This window comes from Electrophorus electricus, chromosome 13 (assembly GCF_041902795.1).
Source record: "Electrophorus electricus isolate QZ-2024a chromosome 13, ASM4190279v1, whole genome shotgun sequence".
NCBI classification, from domain to species: Eukaryota; Metazoa; Chordata; class Actinopteri; order Gymnotiformes; family Gymnotidae; genus Electrophorus; species Electrophorus electricus.
Window position 1 is genome coordinate 20,203,902 of NC_137509.1, and position 15,715 is coordinate 20,219,616.

The 15,715-nt window shown below is 36.6% G+C and overlaps 17 pseudogenes; all 17 read left to right on the plus strand.

The window, feature by feature from the left end:
- Positions 1–243: 243 nt before the first annotated feature.
- LOC145647834 (5S ribosomal RNA) lies at positions 244–362 on the plus strand (annotated as a pseudogene).
- Positions 363–1,154: 792 nt separating this feature from the next.
- Positions 1,155–1,273, plus strand: LOC145647221 (5S ribosomal RNA; annotated as a pseudogene).
- A 790-nt stretch (positions 1,274–2,063) lies between these two features.
- LOC145647835 (5S ribosomal RNA) lies at positions 2,064–2,182 on the plus strand (annotated as a pseudogene).
- Positions 2,183–2,974: 792 nt separating this feature from the next.
- LOC145647223 (5S ribosomal RNA) lies at positions 2,975–3,093 on the plus strand (annotated as a pseudogene).
- Positions 3,094–3,883: 790 nt separating this feature from the next.
- Positions 3,884–4,002, plus strand: LOC145647052 (5S ribosomal RNA; annotated as a pseudogene).
- Positions 4,003–4,795: 793 nt separating this feature from the next.
- Positions 4,796–4,914, plus strand: LOC145650770 (5S ribosomal RNA; annotated as a pseudogene).
- A 792-nt stretch (positions 4,915–5,706) lies between these two features.
- On the plus strand, positions 5,707–5,825 carry LOC145647225 (5S ribosomal RNA; annotated as a pseudogene).
- Positions 5,826–6,615: 790 nt separating this feature from the next.
- LOC145650771 (5S ribosomal RNA) lies at positions 6,616–6,734 on the plus strand (annotated as a pseudogene).
- Positions 6,735–7,526: 792 nt separating this feature from the next.
- LOC145647226 (5S ribosomal RNA) lies at positions 7,527–7,645 on the plus strand (annotated as a pseudogene).
- Positions 7,646–8,435: 790 nt separating this feature from the next.
- LOC145647836 (5S ribosomal RNA) lies at positions 8,436–8,554 on the plus strand (annotated as a pseudogene).
- A 793-nt stretch (positions 8,555–9,347) lies between these two features.
- LOC145647227 (5S ribosomal RNA) lies at positions 9,348–9,466 on the plus strand (annotated as a pseudogene).
- A 790-nt stretch (positions 9,467–10,256) lies between these two features.
- Positions 10,257–10,375, plus strand: LOC145647837 (5S ribosomal RNA; annotated as a pseudogene).
- Positions 10,376–11,168: 793 nt separating this feature from the next.
- LOC145650772 (5S ribosomal RNA) lies at positions 11,169–11,287 on the plus strand (annotated as a pseudogene).
- Positions 11,288–12,079: 792 nt separating this feature from the next.
- On the plus strand, positions 12,080–12,198 carry LOC145647228 (5S ribosomal RNA; annotated as a pseudogene).
- Positions 12,199–12,988: 790 nt separating this feature from the next.
- LOC145647838 (5S ribosomal RNA) lies at positions 12,989–13,107 on the plus strand (annotated as a pseudogene).
- A 793-nt stretch (positions 13,108–13,900) lies between these two features.
- Positions 13,901–14,019, plus strand: LOC145647229 (5S ribosomal RNA; annotated as a pseudogene).
- Positions 14,020–14,809: 790 nt separating this feature from the next.
- LOC145647839 (5S ribosomal RNA) lies at positions 14,810–14,928 on the plus strand (annotated as a pseudogene).
- Positions 14,929–15,715: the final 787 nt, after the last annotated feature.

The following is a 15,715-nucleotide window of genomic DNA, read 5'->3' on the forward strand; positions in this document are numbered from 1 at the left end:
TTTTTTTTGCATCACTTTCATTTACTCTCCAACTCACATGCCTGAATGTGAAGTGCAGTGATTCATCAAAAAACTGTCTGTTAGTGCCTCCGTATACCAGATGTTGTAAGCTTTTATTGCATCATTTAATTTACATTCAAGATAACATTCTAGAATGTCAAGTGCAGGGATTAATAAAAAAAATTGTCAGATTGGTCTTTGATCATATTTGCTATGATTAGGCAATTTGAGTAAGTGTTTAAGGCTTACGGCCACACCAGCTTGAGAACGTCCAATCTCATCTGACCTTGGAAGCTAAGCAAGTTTGGGCCTGGATAGTACTGAGGTGGGACTCTACCTAGGAATACCAGGTGCTGTAAGCTCTTCTTGCATCACTTTAATTTACTTTCAAGCTGACATGCTCAAATGTGAAGTGCAGTGATTAATAAAAAAAAACTATCTGTTAGCACCTGGGAATAGCCGATGCTGTAAGTTTTTTTTGCATCACTTTCATTTACTCTCCAACTCACATGCCTGAATGTGAAGTGCAGTTATTCATCAAAAAAATATCTGTTAGCACCATGGACTACGAGATGCTGTAATCTTCTCTTGCATCACTTTAATTTACTGTCAAGATGACATGCTAGGATTTGAAGTGCAGTGATTAATTAAAAAAAATATCTGTTAGCACCTGGGAATAGCAGATGCTGTAAGTTTTTGTTGCATCACTTTACTTTAATCTGCAACTGACAAGCTTGTATGTGAAGTGTACAGATTAAAAAGAAATCTTTTAGTACCAGGGAATAGCAGGTGCTGTAAGATTGTATTGCATCCCTTTAATTTATGTTCAAGCTATCATGTTCAAATTTGAAGTGCAGTGAATAATTAACTCAAACTATCTGTTAGCACCTGGGAATAGCAGATGCTGTAAGTTTTTTTTGCATCACTTTCATTTACTCTCCAACTCACATGCCTGAATGTGAAGTGCAGTGATTCATCAAAAAACTGTCTGTTAGTGCCTCCGTATACCAGATGTTGTAAGCTTTTATTGCATCATTTAATTTACATTCAAGATAACATTCTAGAATGTCAAGTGCAGGGATTAATAAAAAAAATTGTCAGATTGGTCTTTGATCATATTTGCTATTATTAGGCAATTTGAGTAAGTGTTTAAGGCTTACGGCCACACCAGCTTGAGAACGCCCAATCTCATCTGACCTTGGAAGCTAAACAAGTTTGGGCCTGGATAGTACTGAGGTGGGACCCTACCTAGGAATACCAGGTGCTGTAAGCTTTTCTTGCATCACTTTAATTTACTTTCAAGCTGACATGCTCAAATGTGAAGTGCAGTGATTAATAAAAAAAACTATCTGTTAGCACCTGGGAATAGCAGATGCTGTAAGTTTTTTTTGCATCACTTTCATTTACTCTCCAACTCACATGCCTGAATGTGAAGTGCAGTTATTCATCAAAAACTATCTGTTAGCACCTTGGACTACGAGATGCTGTAAGCTTCTCTTGAATCACTTTAATTTACTTTCAAGATGACATGCTAGGATGTGAAGTGCAGTGATTAATTAAAAAAACTATCTGTTAGCACCTGGGAATAGCAGATGCTGTAAGTTTTTGTTGCATCACTTTACTCTAATCTGCAACTGACAAGCTTGTATGTGAAGTGTACAGATTAAATAGAAATCTTTTAGTACCAGGGAATAGCATGTGCTGTAAGACTGTATTCCATCCCTTTAATTTATGTTCAAGCTATCATGTTCAAATTTGAAGTGCAGTGAATAATTAACTCAAACTATCTGTTAGCACCTGGGAATAGCAGATGCTGTAAGTTTTTTTTGCATCACTTTCATTTACTCTCCAACTCACATGCCTGAATGTGAAGTGCAGTGATTCATCAAAAAACTGTCTGTTAGTGCCTCCGTATACCAGATGTTGTAAGCTTTTATTGCATCATTTAATTTACATTCAAGATAACATTCTAGAATGTCAAGTGCAGGGATTAATAAAAAAAATTGTCAGATTGGTCTTTGATCATATTTGCTATGATTAGGCAATTTGAGTAAGTGTTTAAGGCTTACGGCCACACCAGCTTGAGAACGTCCAATCTCATCTGACCTTGGAAGCTAAGCAAGTTTGGGCCTGGATAGTACTGAGGTGGGACTCTACCTAGGAATACCAGGTGCTGTAAGCTCTTCTTGCATCACTTTAATTTACTTTCAAGCTGACATGCTCAAATGTGAAGTGCAGTGATTAATAAAAAAAAACTATCTGTTAGCACCTGGGAATAGCCGATGCTGTAAGTTTTTTTTGCATCACTTTCATTTACTCTCCAACTCACATGCCTGAATGTGAAGTGCAGTTATTCATCAAAAAAATATCTGTTAGCACCATGGACTACGAGATGCTGTAATCTTCTCTTGCATCACTTTAATTTACTGTCAAGATGACATGCTAGGATTTGAAGTGCAGTGATTAATTAAAAAAAATATCTGTTAGCACCTGGGAATAGCAGATGCTGTAAGTTTTTGTTGCATCACTTTACTTTAATCTGCAACTGACAAGCTTGTATGTGAAGTGTACAGATTAAAAAGAAATCTTTTAGTACCAGGGAATAGCAGGTGCTGTAAGATTGTATTGCATCCCTTTAATTTATGTTCAAGCTATCATGTTCAAATTTGAAGTGCAGTGAATAATTAACTCAAACTATCTGTTAGCACCTGGGAATAGCAGATGCTGTAAGTTTTTTTTGCATCACTTTCATTTACTCTCCAACTCACATGCCTGAATGTGAAGTGCAGTGATTCATCAAAAAACTGTCTGTTAGTGCCTCCGTATACCAGATGTTGTAAGCTTTTATTGCATCATTTAATTTACATTCAAGATAACATTCTAGAATGTCAAGTGCAGGGATTAATAAAAAAAATTGTCAGATTGGTCTTTGATCATATTTGCTATTATTAGGCAATTTGAGTAAGTGTTTAAGGCTTACGGCCACACCAGCTTGAGAACGCCCAATCTCATCTGACCTTGGAAGCTAAACAAGTTTGGGCCTGGATAGTACTGAGGTGGGACCCTACCTAGGAATACCAGGTGCTGTAAGCTTTTCTTGCATCACTTTAATTTACTTTCAAGCTGACATGCTCAAATGTGAAGTGCAGTGATTAATAAAAAAAACTATCTGTTAGCACCTGGGAATAGCAGATGCTGTAAGTTTTTTTTGCATCACTTTCATTTACTCTCCAACTCACATGCCTGAATGTGAAGTGCAGTTATTCATCAAAAACTATCTGTTAGCACCTTGGACTACGAGATGCTGTAAGCTTCTCTTGAATCACTTTAATTTACTGTCAAGATGACATGCTAGGATGTGAAATGCAGTGATTAATTAAAAAAACTATCTGTTAGCACCTGGGAATAGCAGATGCTGTAAGTTTTTGTTGCATCACTTTACTTTAATCTGCAACTGACAAGCTTGTATGTGAAGTGTACAGATTAAATAGAAATATTTTAGTACCAGGGAATAGCAGGTGCTGTAAGATTGTATTGCATCCCTTTAATTTATGTTCAAGCTATCATGTTCAAATTTGAAGTGCAGTGAATAATTAACTCAAACTATCTGTTAGCACCTGGGAATAGCAGATGCTGTAAGTTTTTTTTGCATCACTTTCATTTACTCTCCAACTCACATGCCTGAATGTGAAGTGCAGTGATTCATCAAAAAACTGTCTGTTAGTGCCTCCGTATACCAGATGTTGTAAGCTTTTATTGCATCATTTAATTTACATTCAAGATAACATTCTAGAATGTCAAGTGCAGGGATTAATAAAAAAAATTGTCAGATTGGTCTTTGATCATATTTGCTATGATTAGGCAATTTGAGTAAGTGTTTAAGGCTTACGGCCACACCAACTTGAGAACGTCCAATCTCATCTGACCTTGGAAGCTAAGCAAGTTTGGGCCTGGATAGTACTGAGGTGGGACTCTACCTAGGAATACCAGGTGCTGTAAGCTCTTCTTGCATCACTTTAATTTACTTTCAAGCTGACATGCTCAAATGTGAAGTGCAGTGATTAATAAAAAAAAACTATCTGTTAGCACCTGGGAATAGCCGATGCTGTAAGTTTTTTTTGCATCACTTTCATTTACTCTCCAACTCACATGCCTGAATGTGAAGTGCAGTTATTCATCAAAAATCTATCTGTTAGCACCTTGGACTACGAGATGCTGTTAAGCTTCTCTTGCATCACTTTAATTTACTTTCAAGATGACATGCTAGGATGTGAAGTGCAGTGATTAATTAAAAAAACTATCTGTTAGCACCTGGGAATAGCAGATGCTGTAAGTTTTTGTTGCATCACTTTACTCTAATCTGCAACTGACAAGCTTGTATGTGAAGTGTACAGATTAAATAGAAATCTTTTAGTACCAGGGAATAGCAGGTGCTGTAAGACTGTATTCCATCCCTTTAATTTATGTTCAAGCTATCATGTTCAAATTTGAAGTGCAGTGAATAATTAACTCAAACTATCTGTTAGCACCTGGGAATAGCAGATGCTGTAAGTTTTTTTTGCATCACTTTCGTTTACTCTCCAACTCACATGCCTGAATGTGAAGTGCAGTGATTCATCAAAAAACTGTCTGTTAGTGCCTCCGTATACCAGATGTTGTAAGCTTTTATTGCATCATTTAATTTACATTCAAGATAACATTCTAGAATGTCAAGTGCAGGGATTAATAAAAAAAATTGTCAGATTGGTCTTTGATCATATTTGCTATGATTAGGCAATTTGAGTAAGTGTTTAAGGCTTACGGCCACACCAGCTTGAGAAAGTGCAATCTCATCTGACCTTGGAAGCTAAGCAAGTTTGGGCCTGGATAGTACTGAGGTGGGACTCTACCTAGGAATACCAGGTGCTGTAAGCTCTTCTTGCATCACTTTAATTTACTTTCAAGCTGACATGCTCAAATGTGAAGTGCAGTGATTAATAAAAAAAAACTATCTGTTAGCACCTGGGAATAGCCGATGCTGTAAGTTTTTTTTGCATCACTTTCATTTACTCTCCAACTCACATGCCTGAATGTGAAGTGCAGTTATTCATCAAAAAAATATCTGTTAGCACCATGGACTACGAGATGCTGTAATCTTCTCTTGCATCACTTTAATTTACTGTCAAGATGACATGCTAGGATTTGAAGTGCAGTAATTAATTAAAAAAAATATCTGTTAGCACCTGGGAATAGCAGATGCTGTAAGTTTTTGTTGCATCACTTTACTTTAATCTGCAACTGACAAGCTTGTATGTGAAGTGTACAGATTAAAAAGAAATCTTTTAGTACCAGGGAATAGCAGGTGCTGTAAGATTGTATTGCATCCCTTTAATTTATGTTCAAGCTATCATGTTCAAATTTGAAGTGCAGTGAATAATTAACTCAAACTATCTGTTAGCACCTGGGAATAGCAGATGCTGTAAGTTTTTTTTGCATCACTTTCATTTACTCTCCAACTCACATGCCTGAATGTGAAGTGCAGTGATTCATCAAAAAACTGTCTGTTAGTGCCTCCGTATACCAGATGTTGTAAGCTTTTATTGCATCATTTAATTTACATTCAAGATAACATTCTAGAATGTCAAGTGCAGGGATTAATAAAAAAAATTGTCAGATTGGTCTTTGATCATATTTGCTATTATTAGGCAATTTGAGTAAGTGTTTAAGGCTTACGGCCACACCAGCTTGAGAACGCCCAATCTCATCTGACCTTGGAAGCTAAACAAGTTTGGGCCTGGATAGTACTGAGGTGGGACCCTACCTAGGAATACCAGGTGCTGTAAGCTTTTCTTGCATCACTTTAATTTACTTTCAAGCTGACATGCTCAAATGTGAAGTGCAGTGATTAATAAAAAAAACTATCTGTTAGCACCTGGGAATAGCAGATGCTGTAAGTTTTTTTTGCATCACTTTCATTTACTCTCCAACTCACATGCCTGAATGTGAAGTGCAGTTATTCATCAAAAACTATCTGTTAGCACCTTGGACTACGAGATGCTGTAAGCTTCTCTTGAATCACTTTAATTTACTGTCAAGATGACATGCTAGGATGTGAAATGCAGTGATTAATTAAAAAAACTATCTGTTAGCACCTGGGAATAGCAGATGCTGTAAGTTTTTGTTGCATCACTTTACTTTAATCTGCAACTGACAAGCTTGTATGTGAAGTGTACAGATTAAATAGAAATATTTTAGTACCAGGGAATAGCAGGTGCTGTAAGACTGTATTCCATCCCTTTAATTTATGTTCAAGCTATCATGTTCAAATTTGAAGTGCAGTGAATAATTAACTCAAACTATCTGTTAGCACCTGGGAATAGCAGATGCTGTAAGTTTTTTTTGCATCACTTTCGTTTACTCTCCAACTCACATGCCTGAATGTGAAGTGCAGTGATTCATCAAAAAACTGTCTGTTAGTGCCTCCGTATACCAGATGTTGTAAGCTTTTATTGCATCATTTAATTTACATTCAAGATAACATTCTAGAATGTCAAGTGCAGGGATTAATAAAAAAAATTGTCAGATTGGTCTTTGATCATATTTGCTATGATTAGGCAATTTGAGTAAGTGTTTAAGGCTTACGGCCACACCAGCTTGAGAAAGTGCAATCTCATCTGACCTTGGAAGCTAAGCAAGTTTGGGCCTGGATAGTACTGAGGTGGGACTCTACCTAGGAATACCAGGTGCTGTAAGCTCTTCTTGCATCACTTTAATTTACTTTCAAGCTGACATGCTCAAATGTGAAGTGCAGTGATTAATAAAAAAAAACTATCTGTTAGCACCTAGGAATAGCCGATGCTGTAAGTTTTTTTTGCATCACTTTCATTTACTCTCCAACTCACATGCCTGAATGTGAAGTGCAGTTATTCATCAAAAAAATATCTGTTAGCACCATGGACTACGAGATGCTGTAATCTTCTCTTGCATCACTTTAATTTACTGTCAAGATGACATGCTAGGATTTGAAGTGCAGTAATTAATTAAAAAAAATATCTGTTAGCACCTGGGAATAGCAGATGCTGTAAGTTTTTGTTGCATCACTTTACTTTAATCTGCAACTGACAAGCTTGTATGTGAAGTGTACAGATTAAAAAGAAATCTTTTAGTACCAGGGAATAGCAGGTGCTGTAAGATTGTATTGCATCCCTTTAATTTATGTTCAAGCTATCATGTTCAAATTTGAAGTGCAGTGAATAATTAACTCAAACTATCTGTTAGCACCTGGGAATAGCAGATGCTGTAAGTTTTTTTTGCATCACTTTCATTTACTCTCCAACTCACATGCCTGAATGTGAAGTGCAGTGATTCATCAAAAAACTGTCTGTTAGTGCCTCCGTATACCAGATGTTGTAAGCTTTTATTGCATCATTTAATTTACATTCAAGATAACATTCTAGAATGTCAAGTGCAGGGATTAATAAAAAAAATTGTCAGATTGGTCTTTGATCATATTTGCTATTATTAGGCAATTTGAGTAAGTGTTTAAGGCTTACGGCCACACCAGCTTGAGAACGCCCAATCTCATCTGACCTTGGAAGCTAAACAAGTTTGGGCCTGGATAGTACTGAGGTGGGACCCTACCTAGGAATACCAGGTGCTGTAAGCTTTTCTTGCATCACTTTAATTTACTTTCAAGCTGACATGCTCAAATGTGAAGTGCAGTGATTAATAAAAAAAACTATCTGTTAGCACCTGGGAATAGCAGATGCTGTAAGTTTTTTTTGCATCACTTTCATTTACTCTCCAACTCACATGCCTGAATGTGAAGTGCAGTTATTCATCAAAAACTATCTGTTAGCACCTTGGACTACGAGATGCTGTAAGCTTCTCTTGAATCACTTTAATTTACTGTCAAGATGACATGCTAGGATGTGAAATGCAGTGATTAATTAAAAAAACTATCTGTTAGCACCTGGGAATAGCAGATGCTGTAAGTTTTTGTTGCATCACTTTACTTTAATCTGCAACTGACAAGCTTGTATGTGAAGTGTACAGATTAAATAGAAATATTTTAGTACCAGGGAATAGCAGGTGCTGTAAGATTGTATTGCATCCCTTTAATTTATGTTCAAGCTATCATGTTCAAATTTGAAGTGCAGTGAATAATTAACTCAAACTATCTGTTAGCACCTGGGAATAGCAGATGCTGTAAGTTTTTTTTGCATCACTTTCATTTACTCTCCAACTCACATGCCTGAATGTGAAGTGCAGTGATTCATCAAAAAACTGTCTGTTAGTGCCTCCGTATACCAGATGTTGTAAGCTTTTATTGCATCATTTAATTTACATTCAAGATAACATTCTAGAATGTCAAGTGCAGGGATTAATAAAAAAAATTGTCAGATTGGTCTTTGATCATATTTGCTATGATTAGGCAATTTGAGTAAGTGTTTAAGGCTTACGGCCACACCAGCTTGAGAACGTCCAATCTCATCTGACCTTGGAAGCTAAGCAAGTTTGGGCCTGGATAGTACTGAGGTGGGACTCTACCTAGGAATACCAGGTGCTGTAAGCTCTTCTTGCATCACTTTAATTTACTTTCAAGCTGACATGCTCAAATGTGAAGTGCAGTGATTAATAAAAAAAAACTATCTGTTAGCACCTGGGAATAGCCGATGCTGTAAGTTTTTTTTGCATCACTTTCATTTACTCTCCAACTCACATGCCTGAATGTGAAGTGCAGTTATTCATCAAAAATCTATCTGTTAGCACCTTGGACTACGAGATGCTGTTAAGCTTCTCTTGCATCACTTTAATTTACTTTCAAGATGACATGCTAGGATGTGAAGTGCAGTGATTAATTAAAAAAACTATCTGTTAGCACCTGGGAATAGCAGATGCTGTAAGTTTTTGTTGCATCACTTTACTCTAATCTGCAACTGACAAGCTTGTATGTGAAGTGTACAGATTAAATAGAAATCTTTTAGTACCAGGGAATAGCAGGTGCTGTAAGACTGTATTCCATCCCTTTAATTTATGTTCAAGCTATCATGTTCAAATTTGAAGTGCAGTGAATAATTAACTCAAACTATCTGTTAGCACCTGGGAATAGCAGATGCTGTAAGTTTTTTTTGCATCACTTTCGTTTACTCTCCAACTCACATGCCTGAATGTGAAGTGCAGTGATTCATCAAAAAACTTTCTGTTAGTGCCTCCGTATACCAGATGTTGTAAGCTTTTATTGCATCATTTAATTTACATTCAAGATAACATTCTAGAATGTCAAGTGCAGGGATTAATAAAAAAAATTGTCAGATTGGTCTTTGATCATATTTGCTATTATTAGGCAATTTGAGTAAGTGTTTAAGGCTTACGGCCACACCAGCTTGAGAACGCCCAATCTCATCTGACCTTGGAAGCTAAACAAGTTTGGGCCTGGATAGTACTGAGGTGGGACCCTACCTAGGAATACCAGGTGCTGTAAGCTTTTCTTGCATCACTTTAATTTACTTTCAAGCTGACATGCTCAAATGTGAAGTGCAGTGATTAATAAAAAAAACTATCTGTTAGCACCTGGGAATAGCAGATGCTGTAAGTTTTTTTTGCATCACTTTCATTTACTCTCCAACTCACATGCCTGAATGTGAAGTGCAGTTATTCATCAAAAACTATCTGTTAGCACCTTGGACTACGAGATGCTGTAAGCTTCTCTTGAATCACTTTAATTTACTGTCAAGATGACATGCTAGGATGTGAAATGCAGTGATTAATTAAAAAAACTATCTGTTAGCACCTGGGAATAGCAGATGCTGTAAGTTTTTGTTGCATCACTTTACTTTAATCTGCAACTGACAAGCTTGTATGTGAAGTGTACAGATTAAATAGAAATATTTTAGTACCAGGGAATAGCAGGTGCTGTAAGATTGTATTGCATCCCTTTAATTTATGTTCAAGCTATCATGTTCAAATTTGAAGTGCAGTGAATAATTAACTCAAACTATCTGTTAGCACCTGGGAATAGCAGATGCTGTAAGTTTTTTTTGCATCACTTTCATTTACTCTCCAACTCACATGCCTGAATGTGAAGTGCAGTGATTCATCAAAAAACTGTCTGTTAGTGCCTCCGTATACCAGATGTTGTAAGCTTTTATTGCATCATTTAATTTACATTCAAGATAACATTCTAGAATGTCAAGTGCAGGGATTAATAAAAAAAATTGTCAGATTGGTCTTTGATCATATTTGCTATGATTAGGCAATTTGAGTAAGTGTTTAAGGCTTACGGCCACACCAGCTTGAGAACGTCCAATCTCATCTGACCTTGGAAGCTAAGCAAGTTTGGGCCTGGATAGTACTGAGGTGGGACTCTACCTAGGAATACCAGGTGCTGTAAGCTCTTCTTGCATCACTTTAATTTACTTTCAAGCTGACATGCTCAAATGTGAAGTGCAGTGATTAATAAAAAAAAACTATCTGTTAGCACCTGGGAATAGCCGATGCTGTAAGTTTTTTTTGCATCACTTTCATTTACTCTCCAACTCACATGCCTGAATGTGAAGTGCAGTTATTCATCAAAAATCTATCTGTTAGCACCTTGGACTACGAGATGCTGTTAAGCTTCTCTTGCATCACTTTAATTTACTTTCAAGATGACATGCTAGGATGTGAAGTGCAGTGATTAATTAAAAAAACTATCTGTTAGCACCTGGGAATAGCAGATGCTGTAAGTTTTTGTTGCATCACTTTACTCTAATCTGCAACTGACAAGCTTGTATGTGAAGTGTACAGATTAAATAGAAATCTTTTAGTACCAGGGAATAGCAGGTGCTGTAAGACTGTATTCCATCCCTTTAATTTATGTTCAAGCTATCATGTTCAAATTTGAAGTGCAGTGAATAATTAACTCAAACTATCTGTTAGCACCTGGGAATAGCAGATGCTGTAAGTTTTTTTTGCATCACTTTCGTTTACTCTCCAACTCACATGCCTGAATGTGAAGTGCAGTGATTCATCAAAAAACTGTCTGTTAGTGCCTCCGTATACCAGATGTTGTAAGCTTTTATTGCATCATTTAATTTACATTCAAGATAACATTCTAGAATGTCAAGTGCAGGGATTAATAAAAAAAATTGTCAGATTGGTCTTTGATCATATTTGCTATGATTAGGCAATTTGAGTAAGTGTTTAAGGCTTACGGCCACACCAGCTTGAGAAAGTGCAATCTCATCTGACCTTGGAAGCTAAGCAAGTTTGGGCCTGGATAGTACTGAGGTGGGACTCTACCTAGGAATACCAGGTGCTGTAAGCTCTTCTTGCATCACTTTAATTTACTTTCAAGCTGACATGCTCAAATGTGAAGTGCAGTGATTAATAAAAAAAAACTATCTGTTAGCACCTGGGAATAGCCGATGCTGTAAGTTTTTTTTGCATCACTTTCATTTACTCTCCAACTCACATGCCTGAATGTGAAGTGCAGTTATTCATCAAAAAAATATCTGTTAGCACCATGGACTACGAGATGCTGTAATCTTCTCTTGCATCACTTTAATTTACTGTCAAGATGACATGCTAGGATTTGAAGTGCAGTAATTAATTAAAAAAAATATCTGTTAGCACCTGGGAATAGCAGATGCTGTAAGTTTTTGTTGCATCACTTTACTTTAATCTGCAACTGACAAGCTTGTATGTGAAGTGTACAGATTAAAAAGAAATCTTTTAGTACCAGGGAATAGCAGGTGCTGTAAGATTGTATTGCATCCCTTTAATTTATGTTCAAGCTATCATGTTCAAATTTGAAGTGCAGTGAATAATTAACTCAAACTATCTGTTAGCACCTGGGAATAGCAGATGCTGTAAGTTTTTTTTGCATCACTTTCATTTACTCTCCAACTCACATGCCTGAATGTGAAGTGCAGTGATTCATCAAAAAACTGTCTGTTAGTGCCTCCGTATACCAGATGTTGTAAGCTTTTATTGCATCATTTAATTTACATTCAAGATAACATTCTAGAATGTCAAGTGCAGGGATTAATAAAAAAAATTGTCAGATTGGTCTTTGATCATATTTGCTATTATTAGGCAATTTGAGTAAGTGTTTAAGGCTTACGGCCACACCAGCTTGAGAACGCCCAATCTCATCTGACCTTGGAAGCTAAACAAGTTTGGGCCTGGATAGTACTGAGGTGGGACCCTACCTAGGAATACCAGGTGCTGTAAGCTTTTCTTGCATCACTTTAATTTACTTTCAAGCTGACATGCTCAAATGTGAAGTGCAGTGATTAATAAAAAAAACTATCTGTTAGCACCTGGGAATAGCAGATGCTGTAAGTTTTTTTTGCATCACTTTCATTTACTCTCCAACTCACATGCCTGAATGTGAAGTGCAGTTATTCATCAAAAACTATCTGTTAGCACCTTGGACTACGAGATGCTGTAAGCTTCTCTTGAATCACTTTAATTTACTGTCAAGATGACATGCTAGGATGTGAAATGCAGTGATTAATTAAAAAAACTATCTGTTAGCACCTGGGAATAGCAGATGCTGTAAGTTTTTGTTGCATCACTTTACTTTAATCTGCAACTGACAAGCTTGTATGTGAAGTGTACAGATTAAATAGAAATATTTTAGTACCAGGGAATAGCAGGTGCTGTAAGATTGTATTGCATCCCTTTAATTTATGTTCAAGCTATCATGTTCAAATTTGAAGTGCAGTGAATAATTAACTCAAACTATCTGTTAGCACCTGGGAATAGCAGATGCTGTAAGTTTTTTTTGCATCACTTTCATTTACTCTCCAACTCACATGCCTGAATGTGAAGTGCAGTGATTCATCAAAAAACTGTCTGTTAGTGCCTCCGTATACCAGATGTTGTAAGCTTTTATTGCATCATTTAATTTACATTCAAGATAACATTCTAGAATGTCAAGTGCAGGGATTAATAAAAAAAATTGTCAGATTGGTCTTTGATCATATTTGCTATGATTAGGCAATTTGAGTAAGTGTTTAAGGCTTACGGCCACACCAGCTTGAGAACGTCCAATCTCATCTGACCTTGGAAGCTAAGCAAGTTTGGGCCTGGATAGTACTGAGGTGGGACTCTACCTAGGAATACCAGGTGCTGTAAGCTCTTCTTGCATCACTTTAATTTACTTTCAAGCTGACATGCTCAAATGTGAAGTGCAGTGATTAATAAAAAAAAACTATCTGTTAGCACCTGGGAATAGCCGATGCTGTAAGTTTTTTTTGCATCACTTTCATTTACTCTCCAACTCACATGCCTGAATGTGAAGTGCAGTTATTCATCAAAAATCTATCTGTTAGCACCTTGGACTACGAGATGCTGTTAAGCTTCTCTTGCATCACTTTAATTTACTTTCAAGATGACATGCTAGGATGTGAAGTGCAGTGATTAATTAAAAAAACTATCTGTTAGCACCTGGGAATAGCAGATGCTGTAAGTTTTTGTTGCATCACTTTACTCTAATCTGCAACTGACAAGCTTGTATGTGAAGTGTACAGATTAAATAGAAATCTTTTAGTACCAGGGAATAGCAGGTGCTGTAAGACTGTATTCCATCCCTTTAATTTATGTTCAAGCTATCATGTTCAAATTTGAAGTGCAGTGAATAATTAACTCAAACTATCTGTTAGCACCTGGGAATAGCAGATGCTGTAAGTTTTTTTTGCATCACTTTCGTTTACTCTCCAACTCACATGCCTGAATGTGAAGTGCAGTGATTCATCAAAAAACTTTCTGTTAGTGCCTCCGTATACCAGATGTTGTAAGCTTTTATTGCATCATTTAATTTACATTCAAGATAACATTCTAGAATGTCAAGTGCAGGGATTAATAAAAAAAATTGTCAGATTGGTCTTTGATCATATTTGCTATTATTAGGCAATTTGAGTAAGTGTTTAAGGCTTACGGCCACACCAGCTTGAGAACGCCCAATCTCATCTGACCTTGGAAGCTAAACAAGTTTGGGCCTGGATAGTACTGAGGTGGGACCCTACCTAGGAATACCAGGTGCTGTAAGCTTTTCTTGCATCACTTTAATTTACTTTCAAGCTGACATGCTCAAATGTGAAGTGCAGTGATTAATAAAAAAAACTATCTGTTAGCACCTGGGAATAGCAGATGCTGTAAGTTTTTTTTGCATCACTTTCATTTACTCTCCAACTCACATGCCTGAATGTGAAGTGCAGTTATTCATCAAAAACTATCTGTTAGCACCTTGGACTACGAGATGCTGTAAGCTTCTCTTGAATCACTTTAATTTACTGTCAAGATGACATGCTAGGATGTGAAATGCAGTGATTAATTAAAAAAACTATCTGTTAGCACCTGGGAATAGCAGATGCTGTAAGTTTTTGTTGCATCACTTTACTTTAATCTGCAACTGACAAGCTTGTATGTGAAGTGTACAGATTAAATAGAAATATTTTAGTACCAGGGAATAGCAGGTGCTGTAAGATTGTATTGCATCCCTTTAATTTATGTTCAAGCTATCATGTTCAAATTTGAAGTGCAGTGAATAATTAACTCAAACTATCTGTTAGCACCTGGGAATAGCAGATGCTGTAAGTTTTTTTTGCATCACTTTCATTTACTCTCCAACTCACATGCCTGAATGTGAAGTGCAGTGATTCATCAAAAAACTGTCTGTTAGTGCCTCCGTATACCAGATGTTGTAAGCTTTTATTGCATCATTTAATTTACATTCAAGATAACATTCTAGAATGTCAAGTGCAGGGATTAATAAAAAAAATTGTCAGATTGGTCTTTGATCATATTTGCTATGATTAGGCAATTTGAGTAAGTGTTTAAGGCTTACGGCCACACCAGCTTGAGAACGTCCAATCTCATCTGACCTTGGAAGCTAAGCAAGTTTGGGCCTGGATAGTACTGAGGTGGGACTCTACCTAGGAATACCAGGTGCTGTAAGCTCTTCTTGCATCACTTTAATTTACTTTCAAGCTGACATGCTCAAATGTGAAGTGCAGTGATTAATAAAAAAAAACTATCTGTTAGCACCTGGGAATAGCCGATGCTGTAAGTTTTTTTTGCATCACTTTCATTTACTCTCCAACTCACATGCCTGAATGTGAAGTGCAGTTATTCATCAAAAATCTATCTGTTAGCACCTTGGACTACGAGATGCTGTTAAGCTTCTCTTGCATCACTTTAATTTACTTTCAAGATGACATGCTAGGATGTGAAGTGCAGTGATTAATTAAAAAAACTATCTGTTAGCACCTGGGAATAGCAGATGCTGTAAGTTTTTGTTGCATCACTTTACTCTAATCTGCAACTGACAAGCTTGTATGTGAAGTGTACAGATTAAATAGAAATCTTTTAGTACCAGGGAATAGCAGGTGCTGTAAGACTGTATTCCATCCCTTTAATTTATGTTCAAGCTATCATGTTCAAATTTGAAGTGCAGTGAATAATTAACTCAAACTATCTGTTAGCACCTGGGAATAGCAGATGCTGTAAGTTTTTTTTGCATCACTTTCGTTTACTCTCCAACTCACATGCCTGAATGTGAAGTGCAGTGATTCATCAAAAAACTGTCTGTTAGTGCCTCCGTATACCAGATGTTGTAAGCTTTTATTGCATCATTTAATTTACATTCAAGATAACATTCTAGAATGTCAAGTGCAGGGATTAATAAAAAAAATTGTCAGATTGGTCTTTGATCATATTTGCTATGATTAGGCAATTTGAGTAAGTG